General features: G+C 42.6%; 1 protein-coding gene across 2 annotated transcripts in view; it reads left to right on the top strand.

The window, feature by feature from the left end:
* Tjp2 (tight junction protein 2) overlaps positions 1-19,196 on the top strand; it is a gene marked incomplete at its 5' end in the record, with an annotated part of 141,873 nt that overhangs the window by 75,086 nt on the left and 47,591 nt on the right.

Here is a 19,196-nt window from a genome sequence, read left to right as displayed (position 1 = left end):
CAGGCGCTTTTGCCGCTGAGCTAAATCCCCAGCCCCCGAACATGCTGTTTTCCAATTTCCAGGTCTCTTAGATTCCCTTAGTTTTCCGCAGCACCTAGAGCAGGGCCAGAAACTTCATAGGGTGCCCATTGATTTTAATAGGCTTTTGTGTTATTTTTATAAACATCTTGTTTGTTATTGAGCAGAAAGTAAAATGTGATTGTTTGCTTTTACTTTTTCCTGTTTGCAAATTTACCTTGGCTCTTGTAGAAGCTCTAGTAGAGGGATTTTATTATCGTGGTTAAGATCCATGTCTTTCCCTAAATTGCATTTTGAAATTTTAAAGTTTGAATTCAGGGAACCAGCAGCCTCTCCTTTTGAATTTCTACTTCGCTGTGCCACCTAGTGGAATAGTCTTCTGTTACAGGCATTGGTCTTTGCCCGTCTTGTGGTTACCACAGATTCTCCAAAAGGGAAATTCGGATGCTTTGTATGTTTTAAGATCGCATACTCTTTGTCAGGGTTTTTGTTACTAGGCACATACAGCTTTTTAGAGAGGAGCTCAATGATAAGTAATTCGGAATTTAAATAAGTTATCCCCGTCTCTGAAATTCCCACGTTACCAAGAAAGGAAAACGGTACAAAGACTGTCAGTTTAACTCAATTTAAATAATAATAGCATATAAGATACTAGATCAAGGAATGCAGTCTCTTTCTAATTTCAGAAACAGGTGTTTCAAACATCTGAACTTTTTCTTTAAATTTCATCATGAGAAAAAAAATGTAGAAGCCTAATTCTTTTGGTGTAGCTTGCCTCATTTTCATTTATGCCCTTGTCTTAAGTCACAGTCATTAGTCAGGCTTGTTGATTTGCATTTGCATTGCTGTCAGTGTCTTGGCTTTGGCTCCCACATTTTACTGGCATGGGAGCTGACAGCGGAAACCTCGCCTTTCCCCTTCCTGTCTCTGGTTTTGCTGCCCCCTCCCCTTCTAGGAGTACCTTCCAGAATGACTGGCAGGTCTTTGTCGATTTCCTGAGAGGTACAGTGGGGACTTGTGAAGTGTCCATGGAAAGCACAGTCAGTTATTAAGTTTATAATAATATCATCGTATAACATAAACAGTTGAAATCCTAAGCTTTTAGAATCTTATCCGCCTGATTAATCGTTTAAAATAAAATTACTGTTTAAAATAAAAATGCCCAAAGCCAGTTAGTTTTCAAAGGATCATTTGTCTCAGGTTTTACTCACTTGGCCTGTGTAAGTTCATGATTTTTTTTCCTTGTAGGAAAAATGTTAAGATCCCTCAGAAGATCCTTCTTTATAGACATGGTTTCTGAAAAGAAGTAGTCTTTTTATCTTTCTGAAAATGGCATGAGAAATGTGGTATGAGAAAGAGTATTTGGCTCATGGATGTCCTACTGTAAATTGCTAGAATCTCTTAGAATTAGGGCATCGTTTTAAAAGGGCGTAGAAATCGCTAATGCCCTTTAATCTAGAATTAACTAAATTTGGGAGTGAGGTGGGGTGCTGTATGCCCAACGTTTGCTGTGGCGTGTGTTATAATAGCAAAAACTTCAGAATTGCTTAAATATCTGATGGGGATCTAGTTAACAAATTGTATAGTAAATATGGCTATTTACTTTTTTTTTTTTTTTTTTGGGACAGAGTCTCATTTTGTACCCTTGAACTCACTATAGACGCAGGCTGGCCTCAAACTCCCAACAATCCTCCCAGCATCCTGAGTATTGGTATTACAGGTGTGCATCTGTGCTTCCCAGCACTACTTACAAATGTAAATTAATTAAATGCAATGAAATGTCCAGTTCTTCAGTGGCAGTAGCCACATGTCATTTGCTCGGTGCCTCAGATGCCTGGTGGTTTCCATGTTGGACAGCACTGTCAGCTGAAGGTCAGGGTTGAGGGTGCTGCTGTTGGCAGGCAGTGCTTTTCCAGCTTCAGCGTGCTGGTCTTCACAGAGGGCTGTAGTTAAAATGCGTACTCTTAGTGCTCCTCAGCCTTTTGGCTAAGGACAGTTGTAAACTGTGTATTCTTACGGCTAGGACCATGGTAGGGTGTGAGCTCTGCATTTTTAACCAGGCCCCGCGGGGGCTAGTGGTGAGTCCCTGCATTTATTCTCCAAGAGGACAGCTGTGTCTTTGAGGCTCAGGCCTCTGTATGTAGGCTCACTGGCTTTATGGGGTTAGCTAGGCTCATTAACATATGGCAGAGACTTTGAGTCTCTCTTTTCTGCGTGCGCCATCCTTGCAGGTCTGGGAGGGACACACCTTGTGTGTGTCATACAGGGCCAACCCTGCTGGCAGCACTTAGCTGAGCAATTCTAATAATTGGCTTTCCAACCTGCCTTTTGACAAAGCAGTTTATAATTTTCCTTATCTTGGTACCTGTTATGGGGCGGTGGTTTATAAGTATGTTTGTTTTTTAAAAGTGAAGCTATGTTTTACTGTTATTTGGGCTGAGTCAGATGAAAAAATCATAGGGTAGTCAGGGCTGTGTTTGTTGCCAAATTAGCACCTGCCTTCCTGGCTTATTAATGGCTTCTTTGTAATTACAAATAAGAACGACCTAAATTATAGCTTAGTCTCAGAACTATGAATGTAGAGTTCTTAAAGGTAATTGTCGCTGATTTTATTTTTCCCTCTTATCTTAGGAACATTGGCTTTAAGCAGATCTGGAGTCAAAGTGTGAGCAACCAACCCTCTATTACCTCTAGGGCTGAGCAAGTTTCTTAAGCTTTGTATTTTTAGATGTGGAAAAGGGAGAAAGTCTTGTAGGCCAGGTTTTAAGAAGACTCACAGGCTTAGCAGTGTTTGGCATGTTGTTAACACTCAGTGATGTTGTGTTTTAGGACTTTTCTTTTTTAATGTGTGTGTTCTCAAAGGTTCATCAATTAGGGAACTTGGATATGTGTCTGTAAACGGACTACTGGGTCGAATGGTGAAGCAGAAACATGGCCTGACCCAGCTCACTTTCTGAGCCTTCTCCTTACCAAGGCACTGCGAAGGAGTTCCTAAGCCGGCTTGGTGGGATCCAGGACAACTCTGTGGAAGTAGCCATTAAGCTGGTTAAGATGTTCTGAGCTGTCAGAATGGGAAAGATGTGGTTGGTCTAGTGACCAGACTCTTAAGAACCACGAAATTTTTTTTGGTTTGATGGCCAGGGACCAGTTACCAGTAGATTTTGCAGGCTGTGATAGGTGTTTAGTAGAAGAGGTAAGGTTCTTCAGTGGAGAGAAGATAGGCTTTATAGCCACACTGACCTAGGTTAGAATCTATCCTCTGCCACCTTTTATGATCTCCACCAATTTCTGTACTCCTCTGACTTTAATCTGTTTGCTATAAAGTGATTAAAATAGTTTTTTGTTTGTTTAGTTGTTTTGAGACAGGGTCTTTCTTTGTACTCCAGGCTTGCTCACCGTGGAACCCAGGCTGGCTTCAAACTCATGACAATCCTTGTGCCTCAGCCTCCTGATGGTGGGATTACAGGCGTGCTCCACTACCCGGCTAGAGTTTAGAAAGTATGATATTGATAATGGCTAAGGTTGATTGAGCCCTTCCTATGTGCAGGTACTACCTGAATTTTGTTTATGTATTGTCTAAATTATCACAACAACCTTACAGAGATGAGTCCTATTACAGTCTCTGCTTTGTAGATGGGAGAAACTGGGGTAAAGAGCAGTGAAGTAATTTGCCCGTGGTACATGGTAGAGCATGAATTTAAGCAGGGTACAAAATCTATGGTATATTCTTTAAAAACAAAAGAAAAAAGCCTCCTATTTAGTTATAATTCACATACCGTACAGCGAAAGCATGCAGTCAGTGGTTTTTACTATAGTCAGAGTTGTGCAAACGATCGCCACAGAAGGAAACCCCTCGCCTGTTAGCAGTCATTCCCCGTTTACCCCCAAGTCCCCTGTCGCGTTAGGCAACCACTGCTTTGGGTCTCTTTGGATTTGCCTGTGTGGGCATTTCACGCACATGATTTTGTGCAGCATTTGTCCTTTTGCATGTGGAGTTTTTTACTTACAAGTCACAGTTTTATCCACGTTATAGTGTGTACTAGTACTTCATTTCTTTTTACTGTAGATCATTATATGAGCATATCACATTTTGTTTACCTTGCCACCTGTAGGCGCACGCCTCGGCTGTTTCTACTTTTTGTTACTATAAATAATGCTGCTGGGGACAGCACTTGAGTACAAATTTTAGTGTGGATATATGTTTTCATTTTGGGGGGTTCTACGGTTCTCAGGGCTCTTCTGAAAGAAAATATGCTCTTCCTCCTCGGGAGTGGTCCACCAACTGGCCGCTGCAGTATTCGTCTTGGAGGCTGTGGCTGAGACCATTTGTTCTGTGATGGGGGCCAAGCAGGACTCGGTACCAGAATCCCTTTTTAAATCTTCGCAGCTCTGACAGGGAGGGATCTTGAGCCCCATTTGACAGGTGAGGCAGCTGAGCCTCACCACGTAGACTGCTGCAGGTCACGGAGCTGGGAGTGTGTGAAAGGAGCTAAGTGTGGACTTGTGTGTGTGTATGGTGGTCTTCAGAGCTCATAGCACCGTGTGACAGGGTCAGCATTGCCAGGGGTTTATGACAGCTCCAACTCCTACCTAAAGGTTTACCGACTGGGATTTTGCACGATGCTTTTGTGGGAATTGGCCTCGCTGAAATGAATGATCACATCCTTGTTTTTACTGAGTGGCAGTGGAATTGAGTGGAGGCCCGTGCTCAGGGTGAGTTGAGGAGCAGTTTTGGCTGGACTCTGGCCTTGGCGTCTAAATGCACAGCTGCTTTCAGAATTACAGATTGTGTCCCCTGGTCTACTGCAATCCCCTCCGGTTCTTTATTATTTAAATATAAACTGAAAATTCACTGTAGGTAAATAAAGGATGACAGGGTTAAAAAAAAAAAAACTCTGAAAACAAAAGCTCGGTGACCCTGATATCCTCAGCAGTCAGACTCGGATCTACTCTAATTCTAATAAGCTGTCAGAAACGCGTGTAAGCGTCTATATATAGCTTTTTTCTTTAAAAAGGATATAGCCAGGCTAACCAGGATAGAGGCTATAACCTGGTAGAGCCAGGCTGTGTCCACTGTGAGGCAGTGAAGGGAGGGTAAGGTGCTGGCAGGAATGTTGTGATCACATTTACAAGTGAAATACTGTGAATATGGAATAAACCACAACAACTTATATTTGTAGATCAAAACCCTTTACTGTAAACATTGATAAGTGGTTGTTTAGTTCACTGGCAACTAGTTCACTGCTCTCAAGGATTTAACGTGGAGGAAACCGCAGTTAAGTGCCCTGCAGCCACAGAGCCAAAGACTTGGTTTATAATGTTGAAAGTCACTCATTTTAAGAATAGTTCAGGTATTTCTCTGTCTTGGGTGGGGGAGTCCTCCCATTTACTTGATAGGTGTTTCAAAATTAAGTCCAGTGAGTAGACTTTTGATTAAAATTCTTCACAATTAAGACTGATTCCCTAGGGGCAGGGAGAGGAACCCCAGAATCCCATTGACAGCTGCCCAGCCATCACAGGCTTGCTAGCTATTTATCTGTACTCCTTCTCTCTTAAGAATTTGAGTTGTCTCCCAAAATAATAAGGCAGTCACAACAAAAATACTAGAGGGAAACTTCAGGCAGAAAAGCACTGGCCATTTATTGGATGATGTCCTCCCGAGTTTGTGATCCATAGGAAATATGATGCTTCCTTTCCTTCCTTTACCTTTTCCCGTCTTGTTCCTCTCTTCCTCTGCCTTCCTTTCCCTATCCCACCTTCTCTTTTTCTTTCTCTCCCTACCTCTCTTTCTTTGGCATTGCTGGGGTTAGATCCAGGGTCTTGGGCATGTGAGGCATGTGTTACACCACTGAGCTACACTGCCATTCTTTTTCATCTTTCTTTTCTTGTTTCTCCTTCCTCCCTTGTTTTTTCTCCCTTCTTTCCAATCACAAAACCACAGGTCACCTTCTGCATGTAGCAAAGGAATTGGGTTTGCAGCCAGGCATTAGCCCCAGATCCTATCTCTGACAGTGGTAGTAGCTACGTGAATTCTCTGGCTTCTTCTGTATTTGTGAAAAGGAGGACAGTGGCTAACTCAGCATGTGGGCATTCAGTGAAAAATAGTGTAAGAGCACTCGGGCATGGTGCCCTACTAAATATTAATGACTTCCTTCTTTTCCAGTTCTTGTAACCATCTTGTCTTCCAATTCCTGGGCAGGTATGTGTTCTAAAGCTCCCAAGCTGTAGATTAAGATACTTGGACAAGTTCATTGCCCATGATGGAAATGTGGGATCCTGCTTGTGTTTTTATTCCCTAGCCTCTCTGAGTACTCAGTGTCTCACATACCCTTCAGGTTATCGCTTCTGGCTCTGCACCTGCTGTTCCCTGCACGTTGAATGCCATTGAATGCCACCCTAACACAGAGGGTAGTCAGTCTTAGCCTGGAGCTCATACAGACTCTGTGGGAGTCGGGACCTGTCTGTGGTTGGTGCCTCCTCCTTCGGCTGCAGACCTCCCATCCCTGGTTAATAATTTGTGCCTGTGCAATCACTTTCACATTTTTTAAAAAAGTATTTTTTAATTGTTCCCAAACCTGGGCTCAGTTTGGCTCACCACTAAAGCACAGGTCTCGGGGCGTGGAAGTTGAAGGCCAATGACAGTAGAAGCCATGGACAAGGGTATAGGGGAGAACAGGGAAGGGCCTGCACGGATGGAAGCCCCCTCTTCTAGTGGCCCTGTGCACCCTGGAAGAGGCTCAGGTGCGGTCTTCTTCACGATTTGGACGTGGACACAGCAAGTCTGATGAGCCCAGTCCGTCCTGCCACACCCAGGGCCTTGCCTCCAACGATGGCCGTCTGTCTTGGCTTTGTCAGTGAGCTGCTTGCGCTCCTTGGCTTGGTTGTTCTGTGGCTCCGTCTGCAGCAGCCCTTGCACGTATTTGGGGCCTCCTGACAGGCCTCGAGTCAGTAGTTGCCCACAGCTAGGTGGAGGACACAGTCCACTGCTCCTTGGTGCTGCCTCGGGCAGCAGCTCATCAACCCATTCGCAGACACCAGCTTATGCTGCACAGCCTCCGCGTCCACTGCCCCCACAGTCCTCACACCACACGACTCTTCCATGCCAGTCTCCACTGACCAGTAGGAGGAGCAGTAGAGCACCTTGGTGTCTGGTAGATTAGGTCTCCGACCAGTTTCACATTTTCTGTGCTAGGATTAACCCATTGAACTTAGCCCACCTCAGTCCCACAGTCTTTTTTTCTATTGGAAATGCAGTGAGCTTGTTACTCACCCCCGGACCTTTGCACTTGCCACTCTCTCTTTGGGGAGAGCTGTTAAAATTTTCTTACCATTAATTCTTTTTATTCTTGTATCCCATGACACTGCTTCCCAAGTACATGTCCACATGTTTATTGTCTTTCCTCTGTTAAAACCCTGCCCACGAGGAAAAGACTTTGGCATGTTTTCCTCAGCATCTGCTGCGGTATCTGACACATCCTGGGCCGTCAGGGAGTAGTTGAATAAATGAGCCTTGTGTATTGTGTGCTGTTCTGCATGTGCTGAGTTGCCCCATGTCCCCACTGGACTGTGTGACTACCTTTGGGCAGTGAGTTAGGGTCAGTTGTTACCATCCTTGGGGCCAGGTGTATGGCTGGAATATATGAATAGAGAAGTCAGGAATTTTTGAGAAGGTACCTCTTTAGATTCATAAAATGTTCTCATGGAGCTGGGCGTGGTGGTGTACCGCTATAATCCCAGCACTCAAGAGGCTGAGGCAGGAGGATCGCCGTGAGTTTGAAGCCAGCCTGGGCTACATAAGGGAGTTCATGGCCAGTCTGAATACATAGTGAGACTCTGTCTTAAAAAAAGAAAAATCTTCTCATGGAGACAGCTACCCACCCAGTGTCCTTCTTATGCTGCTGGTTGGAGTGCAAGTTGGTACAGGCTGCAGTTGTTCGATGCCATTCTCTGCTGTCCCCTCCTCCTTTGTCAGTCTATGCCCTGTGTTGTCCTTTGGGCCCTGAACACCCCCCACCCCCATCCTCCTTTCAAACCTTGTTCCAGTGTCCACTGCTCTCCAGAATCCTCTTTGTTCACCTGACTGGATCGGGTGTGAGCTCTTGAGCTGCCTTAGGGCAGTGCTAAATCTATTTTGATTTTGATTTGGCTCCTAGCACACTGTGTTTGGTAAGCGTTGGTTGGATGAGTAAGTAGAGAATTAGTGATTTCAGAGTTGCACACCTGTGTTCAAAGGAGCATTAGTCACAGTACCCTGGAGGTGAAAGTAACCCAAGTGGTCATTGTAGGATGAATGGATTCATGAGATGTGTGATATATGTGGGGGACTATTTTTAATGTAGCCTTAAAAAGGAAGTTCTGACTTGTGAACTTGAGGACATTGTGCGAAGTAAGCAGTCACAGGCAGACAGACGTGTGATTCCACTCTACCCAGAGCTTGAGTTTTGCAAGGTGAAAAGAGTTCTGAAGATTGGCTGCACAACACAGCACTGCTTAGTTCTTTCCTGCTGCTGTAACGAAACACCAGAAACTGGTTCATTTATAAAGAATATACATTTCTTTGTTACTGTTCTGGAGGCTCTGATGTCCAAGATCAAGAGGCAAAGCAGAGTGGGGAGAGATGACATATGGCTGTGATTCTACCACTTAAGGAGGCTAAGTCAGAAGCATCACAATTTGGGACCCACCCTAAGCAACTTAGCAATATCCTGTCTGAAAATAAAAATTGAAAAGTAAGGGCTGGGTATGTAACTCAATGAGAAGGCCCTAGATTCAAGTCCCAGTGCTAATAAAACAAAAAACCATAACGCCAGCAGATTTGTTGCCTGATGAAGGCTGTGCTCTACTTCCAAGATGATTCTTGGTTGATGTACCCTCACATAGCAGAAGAGCTAGAAAGGACAAACACTTCGTCTTCACATGATGCCAACAAAGGGCAAAAGGTCCTAGCTAGTTCCCTGGAGCCCTCTTCACTAAGTTACCTCTTAGAGGCCCTGCCTCTTAATATTGTCACATTGAGTCTTAAGTTACAGCATAGAGGTTCAAACTCACAGAGATTTAAAACCCTACCTTTATGACTTAGTTCTGAAATGTCTCCCAAAAGTCTCATGTGTTCTGAATGGTGGTGTTACTGATAGGTAAGTGGATCCAGAGAACCTTAATTTCATCAGTGGATGGATCCATTGATAAGTTCATATGTGATGACATTACTGAGAGGGGGTGGAAACAGGAGGTGGGCCAATTGGAAGAAGTAGGCCTCTGAGGATGTGCCTTTGAAAGATATGTCATGTCCCTGGCCTCTTCCCCTCCGGCCCTCTTGCATCGTCACCCTGCTCTGTCTGCTTCCTTGCTACCATAAGGTAAGCAGCTTCGCTGTACCAAACCCTTTCACCTTGGATGTTCTGCCTTGCCTCAGGCCCACAGATGACCATGGACTGGAATCTCTGAAACCATAAGCCAAAATAAATCTTTCCTCTTTTAACTTGATTTATCATGTATTTTTGTCACAGTGACTCAAATGCATCTACCAACTACTGAACTGTATATTTAGACATGGTAATAAAGGTAATAAATTTTGTTTCGTGGGATTTCTTTTCCCACAGTGAAATAAAAAGTATTGCCAGAAACTGTGACTTTTGGAAATTACTGGAATTCTTAAATTCTAGGACACCTGTGACTTTTGGCTCTTATGCATGAATTTAAGGAAAGGAAGTATATTTCACCATCAGGGTAAAATCAAGTGGGTTTTGCTAAGGATTCTCTAAGAAGAGAGCTGGCTGGAAAGCTCCTCCAGCTTCCTGGATCTTCCTGCCTGTGCCCTTCGGACCCAGTGCACCAGCTCCCGGCTGGCCTGGCTAGTGAGTGTGGAACCTGCACAGGTCTGTACAGCCCAAGACAGGACCTGCATGCCCACTCATCTGCCGAGGATCCTCCTTCATACTCCAGGGAAGGATGTGACCATTTTCTAGCTCTTCCTCAGCACAGGTGTTGTGTGTGGGTTGCTTCACTTGCTGACATTGATGTTGTGAGGTGTATTTGGGTTTATCCCCATTTTATAAAGAGGATACATCTCTAAAGCCCCACAGCTAAGTGACAGAATGAAGATTGTATCCTAGATCTTGTGATTTTAAAATTCACCTTCTTACTTCCATTTCAGGTTGCTTCCTTTATAGTCTCGTGTCAAGGTCCATATTTCTGTATATGCCGGTCTCAAACAAGCCAGATGGTGCACTCTGCATGCAGACTGATACAGAGCATATACTGTGATAGTGAGGATGCCTGGGGTTCCCAGGACCATGCTTCTGAAATCTCAGCCTCAGCTGTCACGCCGTACAATCTTTGCTAGATGTTCGGGATCCTAAACTTTGCATTTCCAGTCCCCTACCCCTCCCTTCATTCCAGGTGGGGTAGACAGAGACACAGCGGTTGCTAAGTTCTTTGTAGTTCTTTTATCTACTGAATTTATGACAAGTTTAGGAAAAGGGCAGAACTTTGCTGAGCTCTGTCCCTGAGTTGGCTCCGGGGTGCACGGACGGCCCACATCTTATCTTCCCCTGGTTATCTCCAAGGATGGGAAACATTCTGTCTTCATGCCTTTTAATTTCTATGTAACATTAGCAGTTCAGTTTACTTGAAACACTACTGATTTTTTTCTAGCTGGTGTATGCTCTGTGTGTGTGTGTGTGTGTGTGTGTGTGTGTGTGTGTGTATTTTACTCTATTTATGGGAGATTCTATAAATAAGTACTTGCTAAAAATTCCATTCCATTGTATTGCTCTGAAGTGTACCATTCAGTCACCCCTCAGGCCTGGGGCCCTAGAGAGACAGGTTTCTAAGACCCCCAGGGACAAAAAAAAGTGCAGAAGCTTAAATTCCTTCATAAAATAGCATAGTATTTGCATGTGTCCTATAATACTTTAAGATATATTTAGATTATTTTTAATACCCAATGCAGTATAAGCACTAGGAAAATAAAATAGTTGTTGTATTGAGGAATAATGACAAATCTATGTGTTTAATACTGACAGATTTTTTTAAAAACTCTTCAGTCTTGCTTGGTTGTGTCTAAGGTGCAGGACTTTGGTGTGGATATGGACTGCCAGCTGTACCTAGTTCTACTTTAACTGTGGATCGTCTTGTACACCTAAAACAAGTACCTACTCCAGTCTAGTTCAGTGCATGGGAGAGAGGGAGGAAAGGAACACTATTAAAAGTGATACAAATCCAGACCGCTTTCTTTTTGCCTGACAAGTGTTGCTTTTCAGTGTTTGGCCTCCCTGCTGTATGGATGTGTCACTGTGCAAGATGACAACAGGATTTGCTGGGAATGTGGGCCACTATTGTATCTGCCTTACGTAACCACGTGGAGTGGTGGAAATGGGTGAGCAGCCTGGGAGGTAGGGCGTTTCATCTGCAGAGAGATGAAGACCGCTCAGGTCCTCCAGAGCATATGGATCCAGGCTGTGAAAAAGTGGGAGAGATTGAAAGGCCACGTGAGTCCCTCTGTGTGTTTTCCCCTTTCTTCCCCAACCTTGCTTTGCAGGAAGGGAGGGCGAGCAAGCCTCTTCGCACAGTGACTCCTTTATCCTCGGATTTATTTGTGGTCCGGCAGCTTTCAGTAACAAATTGTGAGATTGCAGATTGTAGTCAGTGGTGGGTTTTGAAGTATTTTTCTAGCTTTTTAGTACATCCAGGGGAAAGCGATAGCTTCTTACTGGATTTGTGAGTTAGGCTGCTGTTTTCTGAGTGTTGGGAATCTCTTACCGGTAGTGTGGTTTTGCTTCCTAGGCACAGATTGAACATACTGCTTTGTTTGTTTTTGCATGAGAATTTCTTGTTTGGAGATAAAACTTTTTGCTTTCTTACACTGTAGAAATCTAGTTTTATTATTCTTAGCTCTAGACTTCTAAATTGTAGGAAAAATGTTTTTCGCTTACTTGTTCTTTTTTCCTCATTGAAGTTTGAACCCATGTAATTCTCTAACAGGCATGTTTACTTTTATGGCTTGGGACTTTTTACTAAGCGCGTTCCTAATGGCCAGCTTGTGATTAGTCTGTTTTTCCTGAGGTCTCTGTGACTACGAGGCATCAGGTGTTGGACGTACAGAACCTGAATTTCCTTTCTGGGGGACTACCTTCTGGAAGTGGAGAGTTTAGTAGCTGCTTTGTGATTGGTTTTTAAAATGTTTCCTTATTCCTTTAAATATATTGGGAAAAGGGTTGTTGTTGTTGTTGTTGTTGTGTGGTGTTTCGGGACAGAGTCTCACTGTGTAGCCCAGGCTGGCCTTGAATGCCCAGGCTTCCTCCTGCTTCATTCTCCCGAGTGCTGGGATGACAGGCGTGCTCCACCGTGCCCAGCTAATATATGAGGTTTAAAAAATCCATTTGTTCAAGGTTTTCAAAGCAAAAAAGCTTTATTAAATAGAGGATTTAAAAAAAAAAATAATACAAGTCAAATACGTATTTGTCTTCATTCTTTTCCCTCTTTACACAGATACGCTACTATTAACACAAAGCTTTTTATTTATGATAGAAAAGTTAGCTCACTTTTTTTTCATGGTTCCTAGGCATGAATACGGGGGAGGTTGCCCTGACTTACAGTTACATGAAAAGCAAAAATAACCAGGAGCAATGAGGAAAGGCATGTGGAAGGTCCTCCTGCTGCTGGAATCTTGATCCTTGAATCGAAAAGGCAGCACGGAATCTTCAAGAGCTGCGGCTCCCTGACCCTGTGTTCCCACCCTGGCCTGCAGCACTCATCATTCTTTGCCTTCCTGGGTCCCCCCTGCCCCCCGCCTCAACTCCCAGGATACATTATTATGCACTCTCCTCTCTCCCTTTGCACCCATGGAGTTGTGTTAGAAATGTTGGAATTCGGTATGACATTGGCTAGGAACCAAGTACCTGTTGTTTACTCACTTGCTCTGTATTTTCTTAAGTTACAAAATGATTGGTACCCATAAAAGCGTTAAGTATCTAAAGCATGAAGCATAACAGTTACCATGATTCCCTCACACACATCCGTCGACCCTCATCAAGGGGAAACACAAGGTCTTTTGGGTCCCTTCCCACCTCACCTTCTGCCTTTTTCCTGGGCCACTTTATCCTGAATTTTTAATATTTTGCTTTGTCTTTTTTTCTTTTCCCCCTTCCCCTATTTTTTTTTTGTCTTTTTTGAAGAGTGTCCTATATTCACACTGTTATGAAACATTTCCTTTTTGAACTATATAAAATGATATCATAATTTATAAATCCTTCTGGAGGATCTTTCGCTCAACAGTATGTTTGTGGTGGGTCTTTTGTTTTGGTGGTACGATTGGGATTTGTTCCTTCTCATCGCAGTACAACATTGTATTTCAGTAATGCATCACAATGTATTTGTCCATTCTGCTCTGGATAGATACTTGGGTTGTTCCCAGGGGTTGGCATTGCTTCTGTGAATACTGCGCCCCTTTATGCACTTAGACACACGTTTCTCTAGGGCTCTGCCCAGGAGAAAAACCACTGCGTAGAACTGACGTACCTTTAACTGACTCATGAGTTGTTACTGTGGCCGTGCATGGAAAGTTCCCCAGATGCTAAGCAGCCACCTGCAGGCATTTATAGTGACAAAGACTGAATATCGGTAACAGTTCTGAGCTGTGCACAGCCAGCGCAGGTCGGGTGGGGCCAGAACCCGCTGGCCCAGTTGCAATGACATGAGCTCAGCTGTCAGCTAAGCCAGTGCACGCCACAGCCTGTCCTTGGGGATGTACTTGGAGCTGATATTCTGAGGAATGTGCGATTACGGGTGTGCTTTGTGTTTCTGAAGAGATAACATGCAAGCAAGGGAGGAGAGACACACACTGGTTGCTTTGTGCGTATGCCCATGAGTAGCTGGTAAACTGCACAAAGGCGCTGGCTGTTTTGGTCACTAGTACCCAAAGTGCCACAAACCAAATGCTTTGCACACAGTGGATGCTCGGTAAATATTTTTGAATGCGTGAGTGAAAGAGTGAAAGAATTAAGGGTTTGCTGTGAAGTTTTTGCAAGAAGTCACATTTCTGTGGGCCAAATATACATAGTGATGATGTCTTTTTAATGATCAAAGGAGCTGTTGAGATTTTAGTTATTGGGACTGCGAATCATACCCAAGGCCTTTTGCATTCTAGGCTTGTGCTGTACTACAGAGCTGCACTGCCAGCCCCTCAAAATTTATTTTCACCCCAATTTCCTAACATTTAATTAAGAGTTTGAATTTATCCCCTAATTATCAAAACATACCTTTTTGTTGTTTTGCAGACTGGGAATCAACCCACAGGGCTTTTGCACTGAGTTTACATTCACAAGCCTTTTGGGGCTTTTTGTTGTTGTTGTTTGTTTGTTTTTATTTCGTTTTTCCATTTTTGTCTCTTTGAGACAGGGTTTCACTATGCAGTTCAAGCTGGCCTTGAACTCACTTTGTACCCCAGGCTGACTTTGAACTTGCAGTGATCTTTCTGCCTCAGCCTCTGAGTGCTGGGAGTACAGTCATGAGCCACCATGCCTAGCTTTTCTGTTTGTTTGTTCTTATATTTGTTTTTTTGAGAGAGTCTTGCTAAATTGCTAAAGTTTCTTAGGCTGGGAAAATTTGCAGTTCTTTTACCTCAGCCTCCCAAAGTGTTGTAATTACAGTCATGTGCCACCACATCCAGTTCCTATACTCTTTTAGTATCTTGTCTAAGTAGTTAATGGTTAATAGATCATCTTAACCATAGGCAAGAAGCAGCCACTTAGAGATTGATCAGTTTCATACCAAGTGAGGGAGGTCTTTAGGCATGAGGCTGCTCAGTGCAAGGTCTAATTAAAAACTGGATTGAGCTCAGTTGGTGTGGTATGGTAGAAGAGTGAACCACTTCCTGAGAATTTAATTAAAACTTCCCTTGCAGGTAGTACAGGAATTCTGAGACAGTATCATCTCATTATGAAAGGATCCTGAATCCCAAAAGCCAGCTTCATTCTACTTGAGCAACATTTTAAAAATAAAATTTTGCAGTAACTCATTTATTTGGGTAAGTGATAAGTTTTCATTCCAAAACTTTAAAGAGAAAATATAAAAATATCTTGTCATAGCACAGCTTCTTGGGAAATTTAATATTTTTTGGTATGTTTTCCAGTCTTTTCCTTGTAGTCTCTATTTTTCATCGAAAACAGTCACCATGAAAAAAAAGATTATGAGGGGCTGAGGGGATAGCTCAGCGGCACAGCGCCTGCCTGGCAAGCGCAAGGTCCTGAGTTTGATTCTCGGTACCAAAAAAAAAAAGATTAGGAGTTGATTAGCTCAGCGGTAGATAGCTTGCCTAGCAAGCAGGAGGTCCTGAGTTTGGTCCTCAGCACCAAAAAATTAAAAAAACAAAAAATAAAATAAAATAAAAAAGATTAGTGGAAGTTAAATAATTATTTTCAGTATATACATAGCTATTAACCAAAATATAGCTATTAACATAGCTATTAACCAAAGCTATTAACCAAAATATCGCTCCTTTTTGGATACCTGTGCTGTCCCACACCCTGTAGTGTTTCTTAATCCTAGAATTGTCACGGTACTTGTTCATTTTTTCCTGATGATTTTTAAGTAAATTTTAGGGAGGCAAGTCCTATGTAATGATTTTTATTAATGTGAGGATATAACTATATTAAAGAAGAGTTGGCAACTTTTAAAAAAAACAACTGGTAAAGCCAGGTATGGTGGCTCACGCCTGTAATCACAGCCCTTGGGAGAATGAGGCAGGAGGATTGTTGTGAGTGTGAGACCAGCCTGGGCTACAAAGTGAGCTCAAGGCCAGCCTGAACTGCATAGTGAGGCCTTGTCCCCAAAAGACAGAAAAAAAAAGCTTCTTGGGCCACCTGTCCCTTCTGTAATGCCCCTCTAGACCTCCTTTATCTTAACCAGACCGTCATGTCTTTGTCCCTTTTCTTGTCACACTCATGTGCTGTACTCTAAAAGACTCATCTGACGGTGAATGAGACACTCAGCTGGACGCTGCCTCCTTGCTTTGAGCTTTGGTGTACTCTTTACTTGCAGCCACTCAGGGGCTCAAAAAAGACCAAAAAAAAAAACAACAAAAAGCTGGCAGATTGATGTACTTTGTTGAAATTCGCTAGTCTTCAGACACAGGGAGGATACTGAGAAGATGAGCTCACAGGAGCAGATGGGCTCCTAAGGTCATTTCCAAGTGGTGATGGGTTAGTTTTACAAAGTCCTTGTCTGAAATTGCAGGGCGCAAGGACCAGGAGGTGTTCTGTAGAAAGGGATCACCATTTCCCACGTACTACAAGAGTTTAATTGGGTTTCTGCTTTTTTTTCCCTTTAAGAAATTTTTTTCTCATATCCATTGTGATTAAAATCTAGGTGTGTTAAACTGCCACGTATTGGAAAATGCCAATTTGGGGATTTAATATGTATTTCTTTATTTCCCTGCCATTTTCACTTGAAAAGAACAAGTAGCAGGGAACTACTGCTAATCTTGTCTGAACTAATGCATTAAACAAACATCCCAAAATACCACCACATGGATCTGATTTACAGGAGCCATATTTAAAAAGTCACTAAAGCCCTACACTTTGAAGGTGTCTGACACTTGGTTGCTTTTTCCAACCCATTACTTGCCTTGTAGCCATAGGAAAGATTGAAAAGACAGTTGTGCCACAACTCTCTCCCACCCCAAAACCTGGGATGGCTCCATATCTAGACTTGCACTAATTATTGAAAAGATATAATACAATACATACCTGGGAAATACTTCTACGTGTTGTGTTACATTTGTAAAGCCAGTTAAAATATGCAGTCTTCTGGGGCTGGGGATTTAGCTCAGCCGCAAAGCGCCTGCCTGGCAAGCTCAAGGTCGTAAGTTCGGTTCCCGGTACCGGAGAAAAACCAAAATAAATAAATAAATAAATAAAATAAAATATGCAGTCTTCAAATAGAATATGATCTTTGAAAATTTTTCATATCCGCATAGTTTAACACATTCATGATGGGACTATAATTCATGTGTCTTGCTGCCAGGCTGCTCCAGACTGCTGGTGGTACATGCATGACTTTCCCCCTGGGTAGCATAGGAGAGTCTCATCAGGTGGTAGCACTGATGGCTCAAACCAGCAGGAACGTGTTAAATGTGTTAGACACATAATTTTTCATAGTCCATTTTTTCTGTGCTATTTTTTTATAATCTGGTATTAGAAGTATACATTCAAATTTATGGAAAACTGAGTTATTGCATTAAGTTTGCATGTATTGATTCATCCCTTTATCCTGCACAGTAAGAGAAAATATTATTTTGTCTTGAACTTCAGGCAAATCCAAATTGAGACATGTATTGATGTTCTAGAAATGCATGGCTCTAAAAGCACACCTAGAAAGCCTTGCAGTAGGGATCTTTCTGACCAGCCTAACCTCCTAGAGTGTGCTGTTAGGGAAGCAGAGATCCAGCTGTGGTGGTGCATACCTATAATCCCAGCACTCTGGGAGGCTGAGGCAGGGGGATCACAAGGTGAGCCCAACCTGGGCAGCTTAGCAATGTAGTGAGACCCTGTCTCAAAAGAAAAAATGAGGAAGGAAAAAAAAAGCGGAAGATATAGCTCAGTGTGAAAGCCCTGGGTTGAATCCTCAGTACTGGAGGGAAAAAAAAGGAGTAGTGGGTACAAAGATGCTGAATTTAATAGGAATTTTTAAAACAAAGCTTACAGGTAGTAGAAATCAGTGCCTTATTCATATTAATTGAATGGTGAATTGATAGTGTAACCACCCCTTAATTTATTGAAAAACCTTTAAAGTACCTGCTGTGGATGCCAGACACTTTGTTCTGGGGGACAGCGGAACAAAGGCAACAGATAAAAATCTCACCTGAAAATTCAGTCAGTTAACAAAAATTAATTGTATATATTTAAGGGGACAAGTCATTTTTCTAAACCAAGTAACAGTGGTCATGGTGAGCAAATAATTTGGGGTTTTTACATAGTTTAGATAATGATCCTTTGGAGTGTTTATACACTAATTGCATTACATGGCTGTGCTTTCGCTTAACCTCAGTAACTCTGCCCACCAGCCCAACTACAGACAGCAGAGAGCTGTGCCCCCTACCCCGTCTGTTTGCTTTTGTTGTTGTCTAACCGCAGAGGCTCTGAGGATCCTGATCTGTCGGCCCCAGATGGTATTGGTCGCGGTGATGTCCCAGAAGGGAGGACGTAGAGGGCGGAGGGAACCATGGGAGCACACATCTCTCTCAGCGTGAGGAATCAGCTCTTGTCACTAGTTTACTTTCCTCTGTGCAAACAGAATTGCCTTTTCGTAGCCCTCTGTTACCAAAGGGAATAAAGATCTGTTCAAATATATCCGTTAGTATAAATGCCTTTTATACTGAGTTTTTCCCCAAGCCGAGGTGTGTGTTAACTGGGAAACAAAGAAGCATGTTGTCTGGGTACTTTTCAGTTCTTCTCCGTTTCTCCTATTACTGTCAGCATTGCTTAATTTGATTTAAAAGTTTTGTTTTAAATGTAAAATAACAGTTATTCTTAATTTGTATATAAGTCCAATAAGGCCGTTTGTTTATATAGATGACTGTGTATCTTTGGGTTTTACATATTTGCTGTTAAAAACCGTATAGCTAGGGCTGGGGATTTAGCTCAGCGGCAAAAGCGCCTGCCTGGCAAGTGCAAGGTCGTGAGTTCGGTTCCCAGTACCGGAAAAAAACCCAAAAAAAAACAAAACAAAAAAACAGAAAACCGTATAGCTGGCCTTTCTTGTTTTCAGTTCAGTCTGACAGCCCCTTTTTTAATATTATGCTTATCTGTATTCTTCTGTCTTCTCTTACGTTTGCTTTATTTACATTTTCCCTTTTGTCATGTGCTTTCTTTTTGGTTGAATTAATTGTTATTTTTCCTCTGCCAGTTTAGAAGTTACATACTATCATTATTCCTGTACGGTTGTAAAAATTTAACATGTCTATTTAACTTAATGAAACTTAAAATTAACCAGCAACTTTACTTTGCTCCCAGATAAAACTTTTATGACAATTTTGACTAAGTCCTCTTGAAGTGCCTATTTTGCCAAATGCCTCAGTTCTAGCTTATTTGTTTTAGAAATTACACATTATTATAATTATATATAGTCAGCGTGCATTTACATTTACTGGTATTTCTTCTTGCATATTAGGTTTTCCTTCT

The sequence above is a fragment of the Chinchilla lanigera genome, unplaced genomic scaffold (assembly GCF_000276665.1).
Source record: "Chinchilla lanigera isolate Chin_1 unplaced genomic scaffold, ChiLan1.0 scaffold00033, whole genome shotgun sequence".
In the NCBI taxonomy this organism is placed as follows: domain Eukaryota; kingdom Metazoa; phylum Chordata; class Mammalia; order Rodentia; family Chinchillidae; genus Chinchilla; species Chinchilla lanigera.
The sequence above is the reverse complement of the archived record's forward strand: the minus strand, read 5'-3'. Positions and strand labels throughout refer to the sequence as shown.